Here is a 12,966-nt window from a genome sequence, read left to right on the forward strand (position 1 = left end):
CGTTGTTCAGCTCATAGTCCCTCCTTTGAAGTTTCTTCCTGATAGATGTCATTCTCCAGCATCTACTGATATGCATAGGGCCCAGTGCAGATGTCAAAGTGTAGCTTTCTGGCATGGGCAATCTTCCATGACTTACCATGTACAAAAGTCCTAGGACAGTTGCACTTTCCTCAGTTGCTTTTGGTATCATGAATTTGAATGTTTGTTTGACATTGTAGTCAAAAAATCTAAACAAGGCATCTACAACCTTATCATCCATCAAGCTTTTACAATGCTTCGCTGAATTGCAGACATTGTTCCAAATGGAAGGCCAATTTGGAAATTCACTTGCCATGATTGTTCCCATTTCCTTCCACCTTCCCACTATGAAAGCTCTAGGAACTGTTCTTTTGAATTGTAGGGAAACTACAGATATTATTGCATTGGCCAATGCCTGTGAGGAACCCATCTTTTCACAGAATTTCTTGTATATTGTTATCATCTTTGTTCCGTGCTTTGCAACTTTCTCTTCCCCGACGATTTTCACAGCTGGGCCTTTTGCTCTAGAAGGTATGGCGATTCCGAGACCTGTGGATATTTCTTGCCTTATGAAGCCTACCTGTATCGTAACAGATGAAACCTTCTTAGTTTCTTTATGTGTGCCTGTTGAGTACTCTTATCATTTGCACCATCTCATCATCTGCAGCAGTTACTTTTGTTACAAGTGAAGCCATGACGGGATCTCTGAAGACGTCACTTGCATTTCTTTCGATGGCCTTTAAACTTCTTGTCACTTCAGCTTCATCAATTACAGTAAGGGTTGTCTCATCAGAAAGTGGTAGGTGACCAGGCAAGATTGCAAATGGAATCTCATCTGTTCGTATGTTTGAGCATGCATATTCCAGAAGTCCAAAACATCTTGCTGCTGTTATAAAACTCATATAGTCAGTACTTGTTGAGAATGCAGAGAGGTATTTTCCCAGACTTGTTGACTGAATTACTATGCAGTGGTGTACATTTGGGAAACAGGCTATTGGATGTACCCTTGAAGTCATGGATGGACTTATTCTTTTGAAACTAGCTCCTTCTTTAATTGACATGGTTACTATGGGCTTGGACATAGTATCCCCACATCCCCAAACTGACATCACCATATTCCAAAAGAGATTGCCCTTTCCCCCTCTAGAGGAAATGTGTGCAGATACCACAGCAGCTTTTTGGATGCATTTCTCAATAGGGTTCATGATTCTGAAGGACTCTGAAGTGAATGTAAAGGCTGACTCAGTCTTTTTCTTGGGGGCTACTTTTCTTGGGTTAATGCCATCATAAAAGTTGTGATAGTCTGATCCCTCAGTTGAACAACTTGCTCTGGGGCCCAGCATTTTGACAACCAATGATGCTGCACTGGTAGTTGCTTGCCTAGCGAGGCAAGTATTGTAATCAGGTAAGGTGTGGTTTGAAACAGAAACATTGTTCAAATCATAATATTTGTTCCTGAGTGTTTCTGCTCTGTCGAAGGCTGTCAACCTTGCTGGGATTTCTGCACTACTTACCAACTCCAGGTTCACAAGATAGTTGATAGAAGCTCTTCCACCTTCTCTTATGATTCTTGATAGTTTTTCACGTACTCTGAATGGGAAGAGTTGGGATATCAATTCATTTTTGTAAGCCCTGTCGACTATTGCAGGTATGCAAATCTCAGGTAAACATTGTCCAAAAGCTCGAGTATGTTTCCATCTATTCTAACGCTAGACAACAATGAACTGACGGCATCTTTCACAGGTTTTGTCATTTAGCTTCCAATGCTTGCTTGAATATGTAACTTTCGCACCTGGAAAGCATCCCCTCCTTTAACTTAGCCAGCACAGAACCAGAAGGATTTGTTACACCCTTTGCATATACACCCTAGGGTTAGCCAACAGGATGGCAACATCTACCTCTTCAAGGTCTTGATTAAGTGTTGTCTCTAAGACAGACGCAACCTTATTCTTGATCAATGAGTCTTTCGTAATCTCATAAAAAGTTGACATAATAGTGATGTATGCAACAAGGTCATCTGGGGTTTCCTGTGTTAACCAACCACAAATGTGTGGGATTCCCCATCCGCCCAAGCTTCGTGGGCCAAAGACTGAATTAATGAGCTTTATGACACTCTGTTTCAATTACTCTTGATGTTTGAGCAGCCAAATCTAAACATCTTATGAGAGCTGTAATGTAACAAGCTATGGGACAAGCCCCCTTTTCTGCTGCTGAGCGAAAGGACCCAAGAACTGTGTCGAATTGTGAGAATATCGTAGCATATCTCCTTTTCATTTCTCTGTCTGCCCTTGCAAATACCTTCATAGGTGTCATCACCTCAGAACCCTCGCAGAAGAATCTATTGAGGTAGATGAATTGAGTATATAGTCTTTACCACGTCGAGTTCTGCGCCGAGTTCGTCCCATATTCTCCTTGTGGTGTCAAAATGACAATCGGCTGCATTTTGGGCATGCTCCAAAGTTGATCCCACAGTTATCTCCACTGCTTGGACTGCATCATCTATGAGTCCAGCAGTGGTAGCAGCCTCACCTTTGAACAAATATACTGCCCTCTTGGCCTTACGGACGCAGAAAAGTGATATTCGAACATTCATCAGCGAGTCTAGTGTAGCAGTCCAGCCTTCAAAAAGTCCTTTGTCCAAGCTATGTCTGACAACAAGTCCCCTCTTTGACATACCTGCCTTCATTCTTTTCCAAATTACTTCCAACTTGAGCCATTTTGGAGCTTTTGTCGTGTGGACTGTATAGTCGTGATGTTTGGACCAGAGTATCCTATCCTCATGTGGAGACCATCCAGATATGTCATCAGATATTACAAGTGGAATTCTGGGATTTTCAGGGTCTGTCACCTCACATACTCTGTTGAACAAAGCGTTGATTTCAAGGTCAGATTTCCGAGCTGTGACTCCTTTATAGTACGATGACAGAGGAATACCTTGCCTATCGTACATTGTGGTCAATTCCCTTGTTATGTCGTCAGCAGACCATGTCTCTCGCACCTTCTCCTTGGGCTTTGTGTTTTCGCTCTTGGCAGCCATGACTGCCATTCTGTCCCAACTATCTGAGTTGTTCTCAAGAGCTTTCAGAATGTCAGTTGTTGTCCATTTTAGGGATAAGAAGGGTGCATACTTCAATGCATACAGAAGCTCATTATGCTGTACCCTTTCTATGGATCTAGATGAGAGTATATTCTCGTAATCGTTTATATTGGATGTGACATGGGTCACATCAGCCGCCTCAAAAAACCAGGTGTGGATGCACTCATTATACTCGAAATGACCCTCAAGCCAGATGTTTCCCATCTCCTCATCTGGCGGGAGCAACAAGTTCCCTTTTGTACATTCGATAAACCACTTTTCTGAGGTAGGATTATATCCTTCTATGGTTTTGTGTCCTACTGAGTCAAGATTTCTCACTCTTGTTAACACTTTGCAAAAATCCAAGGCCTTGCAGTAGTTAAGGAAATCAGAAAAAGTATCCTTATTGGCCTCTTTAGCATTAGCCATATACTCGGTGGCTCTTTTAACTAACAACTCTAAATCACAGTCAGGAGCAGGAAGCCCGTAGTACAGGTGAGCTACATCAAGCTTGGCTCTATCTGTTATGTTCAAGGAGCTGATGAACTCATGCCAGTATGTGTCTAATTCCAGTATCTCCTTAATCGTTTGTGCCAACTCTTTTGCCCTTTTGTCTAGGCCCATTTCAAGTTTCTCAGCTTTCGGGTGAAATCCATTTTGGAGGTATGCGAGGCTTTGCTTCATGCTTCTGGTGAGACATTCGCTGAACTCTGACTGTTCCATTGCATCCACTATCCATGTGATTCCCTTGTTCAAGGCATCTACCATGTCTGATTTATCCGAGTTTAGGCTACCTGAGATCCTGTAGTTGGTACAATAGCTGTAGCATCCTTCCCAAAATTTGGAACAGGCGTGGACTTGATCTAGAGCAGAATAATCCAACACAAAAATTTCAGTGTCAAAAACAAATATGAAATGTCCAAGCATTCTGTACAAGTGTGATGCTCCACACATCTTTCCTCCTTTTGTCTTGATTACATCGAATTCACTGTGATGTACATCATTAGAATATTAGTGACTCATTGGCCTCCTTAAGCTCAGGGGTTACGCTCTGCATCCTAATGTATTCAAATGACTGGTTCCATGCTGATAACTTTCTCCAGCTGCTTCCTACTTCTGTAAAATGGTGGAAGTTATTCAAGGTATTATTTACACTTTCAAGACCCAATCTGCATGTAGCCATAGACACACTTGCAATGTCTTTTGAGAGAGAGTATGCCCACACTTTTCTTTTCAAATCTTTATTAGAGTATGATGCAAAATATTTCCCACTTACGTATCCTATGACTAGTCGATAGCAAGCTTCTGAATCAAATCAAATGGTCCTTGCTTTGCCATCCTCTGATTTCAACGAATTTGTCAATATATCGCTAACTGCTTTCCCAGTAGCAACAACATGATGGTGATCATTTGGGTTCTGTCTTAATGTGCCTTGTTCATATGAATACTTATGATACAAGATGTCCTCATCTTCAAAATCACTCCCCAAGGGTTCCAGTAATTCGCTATCAAAAAGCTTATACCCGCCTAATGCGTAAGCATAAGCAGAAGAGGATAGGTTCTGAACACTTTTATTCCCACAATGATGAAGAATGTCCTTCCTGATTTCCAAGTTTGATGATTCATCTACATATAGGTCAATATGGGTAAGAATCCTGTAAAAGGATTGATTCGTGTATCTAGGAGTTTCGTATATTCTTGACATGACTAGGATGAAGAAACCTACAACATAAAAAAGATGAAAGATATAACAACAAAATTAAATAGGAATATACTAAGCAAGATTTTATAAATAAATTAATAGTTAATGATAATACTCGTACCAATTTGGAGTATCGCAAACATGAGAAAGTGGCATAGGCATCCAGCCTGAGACAGGAGGATGGTTTCTCCTCGACTTCTAACTATGGTCTGAATTCTCTCATTGTGGAGTCCTTGTACGAAACAAGTTTTCCGTAGGTGATTTATTAGACCTATGGCTCATATAATTTCTTTAGGCTTGCATACCCGTCTTGCAGCTTCCCTCAAATCAGTTTGTAACGCGTCTATCCTACTTCCCCACGAAGCAATGCTCTCAGCATTACCCTGCCTTGCATTAAACATCTTGCAAGCATATTAATCTAATGTACGCCTTGTTGCGTAATTCTCTTCCAATATTCCCTTCATTAGCCCCCAACTGTGAGTAATGTCTCTTACCATCAACTTGGATCGGGAGTCTCCCGTTATTTCAGTAAAACTTTATGCTTCCTTGGGTCCACTAATTCAAATGCCACGTCAACATTTTCTATGAATTCTTTTGATCTTTTCTTATCGCCATCAAATGGGTGGATAATCAATTTCATGGCCTCTGCCATACTGCAATAATGCATGCCATCATCGGCTGCAGAACTAATATCACTGTTATTATCTGCCTCCATGGCCACTTATAATTCGTAATTAAACCTTAATTTGAATCTGTCTAACCGCGGTTTCTTTTTCTTTTCTTTTTTTTTCCCCCTTCACAAACTATTTCACTAACGTTAAATTATCCAAATCACGTCTAAATTACTCCTGTGCTGACATACAAGCATTCCTGGGCAAAAGATGTCCTAAATGGGTTAACTAAGGACAGTTCTAAACTCCGTTCGGCTTCAAACTCCCCAAATTAAATTTTTGGGTTATTTAACAAGTTCCATTTTGTTGTAAATACACACAAAATTTCATTTAGTCGCCTCGATGGAATTTTTACTCAATTTTAGTTTGTCATCCTTAATCATGTTTTGTATTTGTAGCTTAACCGTTGGCCTGAATGCAAAAGGTACAGGTCTGGAAAAAGAACACGGGGGTTGGTCTGTCTTGACTTGAAAATGATATTTGAATAAGTGGCACTTGCCCGGTTTCTCAGTAAAATTTGATAGGAATTGAATAAGTATTTTGAATAATTGTGACTTTTGTGGTGCACTAATAGTCGTGCTTTGTTTTATTATGCGTCTTAAGTCGCCTTCCTTGAGATCTAGGGGATCGAACTGGTCAATTTGTTGCTGCTCCGGGCCCCTTAATGGCCCCTCGGAATGCAGTGTGACATCATCCCTTCCTACTGCAGTACGGCCGCGTATCTTATCAGGGCGAGGGTATGCGGCAGAGTTCTGATCGCCTGAGTGCCTTCCTTAACCTACGGTGCCGAAGCGAATTTGGTTATTACACCTTGGGCTTCTGTTTGTGGGCCGGTTTCCGGGTTCTCGAACCGATGGCTTCTGGTTTGGCCTTGCCGCCTGTATTCTGATATGCCTGAACCAAAATTTAGTTGCATCTCATGTTCTTTCATGAAGTTGCATCCCACGATGACGTCACTATTAAGTTGCGGTGCTACCAAGAAGACTGCTTCGAATAACTCTTCACGAATAGTGAATTCGAGTAGAGCTTGCAGCTTGATCCTTTTTGACCTTTTCCCAAATGCTGTTATTAAGTTGATTCCCTGAACGGGGAGTGTCAATGTTTCAGTGTCTGCTTCTTTTGACTGTTCAAAACTTTCTTGAGAGATCAAGTTTACTTCACTACGCGAGTCCAGATGAAGTTTACTTCACTACCCGAGTCCAATATGGCTACAACTGTTTTTTTCTTAAGTTTGATAGTAATCTGGGGACTTACTGAAATTTTCTTCGTTGATAAATAACACTGTGGGGTCTGAAGTTTCTTTTTCTGGGATGATTCGCATGGAAAAGTGGATTGATTTAACAGGCCTCAGCTAAAAGTTTTATTGAGGATGGAAGCGATGCGGCCTTCAACGCTCCCTAGACTTAGTTTTCCTCAGCGGTATCGGGGGGCCTTCCCCGTGCGCCGTTCTCCCTCTCATTTTCTGGGTTTCTCTCGTGATTTTCGAAATTTCTGTGGTCCCTGGAGTATTCATTTCTCCTAAACTTGCCCCTACCACTAGAATTTCTCCATCCTCCTCGGTAACTTTGGTCATTTTGTCTCACTTGTCTGACTGGTCCTGGGCCTTCTTGCCTATTATTTCTACCTCTGTTGGTTTGGAGGGGGGGTTGGTATTGACCTGACCTTGGAGGGACGTCCGAAACATCTTCTCTTTCTTCCATTAGTTCTAGTCGCTTTAACACTTCCAAAAACTCGGCTACTGTGTTTAATTTAGTACTGACCAGCAGCTCCTGAATTTTCAACGGGTAGTGACTGCGGATAGCTTCTATAATTTCTTGGTCCGTGAGTCTAGGCTCTAGGTACGAGGCCATGGTAGCAAATTTAAGCAAATGTGCTGACAGGGTCAGTCCTCCCTTTTCATACCTACTCTGATACAACTTGCACTTAACAAGCCCTTGCTGAGCTGGGGACCACCAAGTGCCCAATAATTCTGATTTAAATTGCTCTAACTGGCTAATTTGGAACTAATGGCTTCTAACCATTGCTTAGACACTGAACCTGTTATTGATCTCTTTGCTACTATCAACCAATGTTGCGGCGGGATTCCTCGAAATTGCAGAAACTCTTCAAGCTGCCCAATATGTAACTGGGGGTTCATACCTTTGCTTTCGTCGAAGGTTGGTAGGGCGTACTCGGTGCTGCCTAGCTTGCCGAAGAATGCAGAAGCGGCCAAACTTCCGGGCTAAGTTTCTAGCCCTGAACTGATGCTTCCTTCTGGTCGTGAGGTACCTGGAATTACTACACCCTTACCTACGGAGTGTTCCACCCTTGGGGGTGTGGCCTTGGACTGTTGTTCCACCTTTTGTTTTAAATTTACTGTTTCTTTTTCCAGCTGTTTCAATTCATGTTGTACCTTCAATTGGTCCCTTTCTGCCCTTTGTTCAATCTGCTTACTCTCCTCCCCTAGTCGCCTCGAAAAGCATCGGCGCTATCATCAAATCTTTGTTGGACACCTGTATTGAAATTTAACAACTCATGATGTATTTCTTCAACCTTGTTCACCCTTTCTTGAAGTGTGCCCACATTTTCTTCTATCACGATAATGGTACTATTAATGTCAGCATTACCAATATCTATTCTTTCTCGGATATCTCTAACTTTCTGGTTTACCTTTGACATTTCTGATTCCTGATAATCAGCCAGTTGTTGGATTTTGGAATTCCGGTCCTCCCTTTCTTTTCCGAATTCTTCTTTCACTCCTACTAATTCTCTTTCTAAAGTATTTTCACACTGTTTAACTTCCTTTCCGACTCTACCAATTTCCTTACTGACCTTTTCGACCTCCTTATCCAATTTCCCCGATAATTCTTGTCTTAAGGTCTCGTTGGCCTGACTGCATTTTAATATGGCTTGATCTATGCCCTTCTGTAATTCGTCCTTTAACAGTCTCTGCCCCTCCTTCAATTCCTCAGCCAGATTTGCTTGTCCAAATTTTAGTTCTGCGAATTGCCGTTTCTCTTACTTTATCACCCGAACTAGTTGATTTGTATTTTCTTGAGCCCGTTTTTGCGATTCCTGAGCCTGATCTGATTTTGATATTAGCTGCTGTATCATGGCCATCATGCTTTTCATTTGGGAATTTTGATCGCTAGTGTTTCTATCACTGAAATATTTTCTCAAAAATTAACGCACACTCCACCTTATACAATGTTATGCAATCGCCCTCTTTCTCCGGACTGTTTGCAGGTGGATCAGGGTTTTCCATTGCTGGGACGTTCTGACTAAACTGCGTCTCTCTTTCTTCCCCCACTAACTCTATTTCCCCCCTTTCTGCTTCCCACTCTTCTAAATCTGGGGATTTTTCCCGGGAGCCGAAATCCATATCCTCAGACATTGCTTCGACAGTTCTGCTTCTCAGCATTTTTTGGGACATTTTTGATAAGTTTGATTTCTACTACTTACAATTGCAGTGATGTATTGTTTAAACTACTTGCACTTCACCAGTGATGTTTCTCCGCTATGTAATCTGCGATGTCGCGGGCTGGCGTGCCCCTAGGTGTCACCTCCTTAATGTAATCTCGCGCCACGCGTTGGGCAGCCATCTGTAACCGTCCCGTCGCTCGTAGTGTGTCAGTCTTCCTAGTCACTGCTGCTGGTGCTGCTGTTTCCTCTAACCACGATGGTTGAGTTTCTAATTTTAGGGTATGTTTGGGCGCCAGTGGTAAGTAGGAAATCTAGGAATTTCTGGTGGGGCATGGGAATCCTCTCAGGGAGTTTGACGGGTTACATTTGGGGGACACAATTCACTGAAACGCCTGACTAACTGGAAGACAGTTGCTTTTATTTATTAACACTTGGTTACAACGCGTGGGGGATTGCAAAGCTGCTACGACCCCCTTTTACGGATGTTCTTTGTCTATTGAACTATCGGAGTACATCCGGACACATCTAGCCTACTCAAAGTTCCACCTTCGTGTGTCGCGTGGCGTCATCTTCACCAAAGCGTGGTGACGTCAACACCCACAGATTCCATTCATAGCTCCACTACTTGTGCAGTGCTTGCTGATTGGTTGTAAAAAGCTAATTATTCCAAATTCGACCAATAATGTCTCAACTTACTTACCCTTAAGGAAAAAGGCAACCAAAGCTCTTGGGATTCCCACTGACCTTATCCTATATGTTGTCATTCAAGTGGTGAAGTCCCTTAGCTTATTGCGCACAAGTTATGGCGTGCATTCCTGGGCAAAAGAGGTCCTAAATGGGTTACCTAAGGGCAGTTCTAAACTCCGTTCGGCTTCAGTTTTGAGCCTAGTATTACACCCACGTAATGTATTTGATTTGTCCAATTAATATTTGTGTGAAAAATTTTAAGTGGAGACGGAGGAACACGGAAGTGACTCCGCCGCTTGGAAAATAACGTTGTCGAGCATTTATTGGTATTTATTTTGATTCTCCACTTGCTAAACCAGGGTTGTAAAATGTTGATGGCATCGTTTAGCTTTCTTATAGCCAATTGTGTGGTGCCAGATCGAGCTGTGACGCACGTATCGTCAGCGTACATTGAGACTGCCACATTGTTGTCGTTTTCAATGCATGGTAAATCATTTATTTAAATGTTAAACAGTGTAGGCCCTGGGGGACTCCTGCTTGAATAGGACGTCTGCTAGATTCGGAATTACCATGAACAACTGTGAAGGACCTGTTGTGGAGGTAGCTATGCAGCATGTGTATAAAGTGAGCAGGAATTCCTGCCTTAATAAGTTTTGAGATGAGCCCGGTTATCCACACTTTGTCAAAGGCCCGCTCGATATCCAAAAACAGGGCGATTGTTGATTTGTTATTATTAAACCCATGGGTAATGCGTTCAATAAGTCGCAACAAGGCGTGAGTTGTGGAGTGACCTTTCTTAAAGCCGTATTGGTCCTCCCTGATTAAATTTAATTTCTTTAAAATAAAATGTAGTCTTTTGAGTAATACTTTTTCAAAAAGCTTTGCTAGGGAATTTAATAAGCTAATTGGCCTGTAGTTAAGGGGGGAGGAGTGATCCTTGTTCGGTTTTGGAAGCATGATAATTTTTGCGAGTTTCCAATGATCTGGAAAGTAACTGATTGTTATGCACGAGTTATAAATTGTGGCCAGGAATCTAAGGGCCATTATTGGGAGGTTCTTTAAAACGATATTTTGTATGCCATCGGGGCCAGCGGCTTTGCGAGATTTCAAGTGTCGGATCAACCAGTCGATTTCGTGGGAATTTGTTTTTCTTATCAACGGTGTGGGGGATTGATTTAGGAAACTTATGACGGTGTGTTCTGTAGTTTTCGAGAACTGTTGGTTTCGATCTGGGTTAGTTGTAAATATTTCCTGTAAAGTGTCTGCGAATAAGTTCACCTTTTCTTGTTGTGTAACTGCCGATTTGTTATTCAGGCTCAAAGGAGGGATGTTGCTATAGCCATTAGTTAAGTGTTTGGTGATCCTCCACGTGTCTTGGATATTACGTGTGTCCAGTGTTTGGAGTGCGTGATGCCAGTTGTTGCAGAGTTGAGTTTTTATTGCCTTGTCTCTTTGTTGTTTTAGAGAGTTTATAGGGGCCGTAGGGCAATATTGTGCGTCCTCAGCGGAGTGCGGAGTTTATTACGTTCCTGAATTAACAGACGCGTGGAGGGTGTAATTTGCATAGATCTGGAGTTTCGAGTTCTGACGGGGATTGATTTCTGAATAGCTGTATGCACTACATCGGTAAAGTGAGACACAGCTTTGTCGATTTGATCTGCTGTAGGATTATGTGAGAGTAGTTTGGAATTTAGGTTGTTGTGTACGTAGCTTCGAAAGTATTCCCAATTTGCCTCCTTGTATACATAAGTGCTTTTAAGTTCGTCTGATCGTACCGGGCCTCGTAATGTTAGTAGATCTGGTCTGTGGTCAGAGTGAGACAGAAAACCTAATGTTTTGACTGTATGATGACTCAAGATGTTATTGAGAATGGCAAAGTCGAGCACGTCCACACCATCGGGATTACTATCTGGGACGTGCGTTGGAGAGTGAGGAGCCGCGATATAGTGGCTCAGTAAGGCCCGACCGGCTGAGTTATCATTTCGGGAGTTCCAAGTACTATGTTTCGAGTTGAAGTCCCCTGCAAGAATGACTTTGTTATTAGTTTGAATGAGCAAGTCTATGTCTCTTACGACAATTTTACCGGGAGGGTTATATATTGAAACTAATGCAATAAGTTCGCTGTTGATGTGTAATTGTATAGCCGTGGCCTCCATATGTTCAAGTTTTGGAAGGGCAGATTCTGAGTGTTTAATTCCCTTTCTAATCAAGATGGCTGTGCCCCCGCCGCGTCTGTCCTGTCTGTCTGATCTGTATGTGTAATAGTTCGGGCAATTGAATTTAATGGACTGGTGTAGGTGGGTCTCGTTTACTAATGCAATAGTGATATTGTTGGCTTCCAGGTAATTAAAGAATTCGGTTTTTTTGTTTTGAGATTCCTCTGGCATTCCAAAATAATATACAGGTATTACTGTGTTCCCTGCGGAAGTTTGCCATAATTGAAGGCGAGTATGTTGGACATGAAGGTGTTGAAAATGACTGGGAGGGCGCTTTCATACGGATGTTGTATGAATTGTAAAAGCATAGCTGATAAAGAATGGATGAGTATTTGAAAAGAGAAAGCCGGGTTGAAGGATCTGATTGCATTGACAGAATCCCGACAATGAGATTCAGTGTTAAGATCGCCGAGCCTTTGTCCCTCTGGGTAACTGAATGGTCTTGTTAAATTGTGTATAGAAGGATACTGAGGGTCGGGTTCCGTTAGGTCTGACCGTGAGTTTTTGGAGCTGTGGGTTTGAGTGACACTGTCTTGGGATGGGGCTTCGCAGGTGCAGTCCTTTGAGGCCTGGGGCTCTGGGAACTTGAGTTGTATGTATCCCCGTGTACAGCTGTGGAGGGGGGTGGGGTATGTGCTTTGGGTTCTTTATTGTGTCTTCAGGGACTTGCAAGAGATCGCTGGTCATTGCTACTATCAGAGCCTGCTGCTAAGTGAGTGGGTGCCCCTCTGGAGACACAGCTTTGTAGCCGAGCCGCGGATCCTGCCTGGGGTGTAGAGTGTGGGTCTGTCTGTTTTGGAAGTGAACATTGAAAGGAATGTTAAGTGGTTGTGTTGTACAAGGGTAATGCGCAGGTGTCTGGCTGCCAAACTACAGTGGTCGGTTCCATGCATTTGGCAAGTTCATAGCTGGGAAATTGAGGTTATGGTTTGAAACTGGTTGGGGTGTAGGAAGGCCGCGCTCCCTGAGGGCTACAGGGTGTGTTCTTGGAGCAGGGGGCTTGGAATGTGAAGGTTTATTGCGATTTAGTCTGCTTTCTTTTTCCATGAGTTCCTGAAAGAATGGGCAGCCTCTGAATCTAGTGCTATGGTCTCCGATTTTACACAAGGCACAGGTCGGGACAAAGTTGGGTTCGAACCTGGCCTCACATTCCCACGAGCAATGCTGACCAGCACAGTAGCCGCAGGCGGGGGG

The sequence above is a fragment of the Cryptotermes secundus genome, unplaced genomic scaffold (genome assembly GCF_002891405.2).
Source record: "Cryptotermes secundus unplaced genomic scaffold, Csec_1.0 scaffold321, whole genome shotgun sequence".
Classification (NCBI taxonomy): domain Eukaryota; kingdom Metazoa; phylum Arthropoda; class Insecta; order Blattodea; family Kalotermitidae; genus Cryptotermes; species Cryptotermes secundus.